General features: G+C 54.4%; 1 protein-coding gene across 1 annotated transcript in view; it reads right to left on the bottom strand.

Annotated features, from left to right (window-relative positions):
- The window catches only part of LOC102420523, a gene marked incomplete at its 3' end in the record, with an annotated part of 139,640 nt that overhangs the window by 94,009 nt on the left and 42,746 nt on the right, over positions 1 to 2,885 (bottom strand). The window lies entirely within an intron of this gene.

Genomic DNA, 2,885 nt, shown 5'->3' with positions numbered 1-2,885 from the left:
AGGGAGAGAGACAGAAACACCAATGATGAGAGAGAGTCACGGATTGGCCGCCTCCTGCACGCCCCTCACTGGGATTTAGCCCGCAACCCGGGCATGCAAACAGGTGGCCTCACTCAACCACTGTGCCACCACTGAGCCACACCCGGCCAGGCTATACTGGTAACTTCTGACTGAATGTCAGACATTGTGGATTTTACCTTGCTAAGTGTTGGAAAGTGTTCTTCCTGTGACTCTGACCCAGCTCTGTTATGGGATGCATCACAGTTACCAGGAAACTTTCAGACTCCGTCTTAGTACGACCAAGACAGTGATGGCGAACCTATGACACGCGTGTCAGAGGTGACACACGAACTCATTGTTTTGGTTGATTTTTCTTTGTTAAATGGCATTTAAATATATAAAATAAATATCAAAAATATGTCTTTGTTTTAGTATGGTTGCAAATATCAAAAAATTTCTACATGTGACACGGCACCAGAGTTAAGTTAGGGTTTTTCAAAATGCTGACACGCCGAGCTCAAAAGGTTCACCATCACTGGACTAAGAGGTGGGTCCAGAGCAGTGCCCAGCTCAGGGCTGACCCCCAAGGCAAGACCGTCCTGCATCCCCTACCCCGTCCCTCGCAAACCCCGACGTTTCCAGTCCAGCCGTGGAGACAGGCAGAGCCCAGCCCCGTGTGAGACGGGCCCTGCTCCCTCCGGCCTGCCAGACGGCTCTTCCCCTAGCTCTGAGTTCCCTCGCGTGCATGCACTGAATACCTTTTCTTTTAAATTGATTTTAGAGAGAGGAAGGGAGGGAGAAACATCAATGTGAGCGAGAAACACTGGCTGCTTCCTGCATGTGCCCCAACAGGGGATCAAACCCGCAACCTGGGCCTGTGCCCTGACCAGGAACTGAACCGGCCACCTTCCCGGGTAAGAGACGATGCTCCAACCCACTGAGCCACACGGCCAGGGTGGAAGACCTCTGTGTACTCCAGGGAGGCCTCTGCCGATCTCTCCTCTCCTGCGCTGTGTCCTGTGAACTCGGGCTGCCCTGGCCTCCCCTCCCAGCTCCCCGGCCCATGCAGGGAGCCCCCCGAGCCCACCTCAGCTCCCGCTAGACCTACGCCGCAGCCGGGACTCTCCAGGGCAATGAGCTGGGCAAACGTGGGCCCGTCTAGCTTGTTTCTCATCTCTCAGGGATGACTCGCCATTTTTTATTTTATTTTATTTTTTTTGTTTTTTTTTTTTTTTTGAGAGAGTCGAAGAGAGAGGGAAAGACAGAGAGAAACATCGATGTGAGAGAAACACATCGATTGGTTGCTTCCTGCAGGCGCCCTGACCAGGGCCAGGGAGAAGCCTGCAACTGAGGTACGTGCCCTTGACCGGAATCGAACCCGGGACCCTTCGATCCACAGGCCGACACTCTATTCACTGGGCGAAACTCGCCAGGGTGACTCACCATCTTTTAAAAAATATTTTCTTATTGGATTTATTGGGTCTCTATTGGTTAATGAAATTGCAGAGGTTTCAAGTGTTCAATTCTATACGACGTCATCAGTATAGGGCAGTCATGGTGAACCTTTTGAGCTCGGCGTGTCAGCATTTTGAAAAACCCTAACTTAACTCTGGTGCCGTGTCACATAGAGAAATTTTTTGATATTTGCAACCATAGTAAAACAAAGACTTATATTTTTGATATTTGTTTTATATATTTAAATGCCATTTAACAAAGAAAAATCAACCAAAAAAAATGAGTTCGCGTGTCACCTCTGACACACGTGTCATAGGTTCGCCATCACTGGTCTAGGGTATGGTGTGCTCACCACCCAAAGTCTCGTCCCCACCATGTATCTCCTCTCCCGCCCCCTCTTCCCCCTGGAATCCGTTTTCAAGGGGAATAACCTTGCTGACTGACACTCACCCTCTTGAAAACGGGTTGTCCGTTGTGCGTTTCTGTTGTGTGTTTGTGTTGTGTGTGTGCAGCGACTGCAGGTGGAGGGAAATCCGGTTCGAAGAATCAGATTCCTCACTCTCACCGCTTTCTCACGCATTTCAGAGCCTCCTCCTCCTGACACCCCCCGCCCCCCGCACACCTCCGTCCACCTGCACGCTGATGGGGCACCTCTCCCCATAGAAACAATGCCCTGAGCACCACCTTCTCTGCTCTGTCCACCTTCTCGAAAGGGGGATCTAGGTGCGATGCTGGCCAAGGGGCCGGAGAGTGAGGACAGTCCTGCCTTGTCCCTGCCGCTTGCTCACCACCCATCCTGCCTCAGGCTCATTCCCACGCTGACCCTCTCCTGACGCTTCTACCCTCCGTCACTCATGGCCACACCGTCCCCATGTAAAACGGCCTCTCATCCCTCAGACTCTGTACGTTCACCTCTGGCCCTGAGCCTCCTGTTCGTATTGACGTGCCCAGCCGTCCAGCCTGCCCGGTTACACTCCCGTCCAACTCAGGCGCCAGCGTGGGTGCTGCCAAGGGCGGTGACATGGCCCATGTTGTTCACTGGCACAAACTCCGCGCCCGCACCAGGGGCAGCCACACAACAGGCACCTGATAAATGCAGAGAACGAACAGACAACCTCCCGCCTCCCCTGGCAACGCCTTGTCCGTCAGCTCCTCCCGTCAGCTCCTCCCGTCAGCTCTGTGCTCCCCGCCCGCCCGGGTCCCCCCTGTCCTCTCTCCCTCACACCCCCCTTTCCCGCTTCGGTCAGAGCGCGAGAGGAGGCATCTGGGAGGACGGCAGCGCCAGGTGGGCCCCGGACACCTGGCCGGGCCAGGTTCAGGGTCAACCTTGCAGATGCTTCCCCGAGCGAGACCTCCTCGTGGCACTGGAAATGACCACCGAGAGGGACAGCGGGCCCAGTGCCAGGTCCCTTACGCCCTCACATCTGCTC

Source organism: Myotis lucifugus, unplaced genomic scaffold (assembly GCF_000147115.1).
Source record: "Myotis lucifugus unplaced genomic scaffold, Myoluc2.0 scaffold_922, whole genome shotgun sequence".
NCBI classification, from domain to species: Eukaryota; Metazoa; Chordata; class Mammalia; order Chiroptera; family Vespertilionidae; genus Myotis; species Myotis lucifugus.
This window is presented reverse-complemented; position numbering and strand designations above follow the sequence as displayed.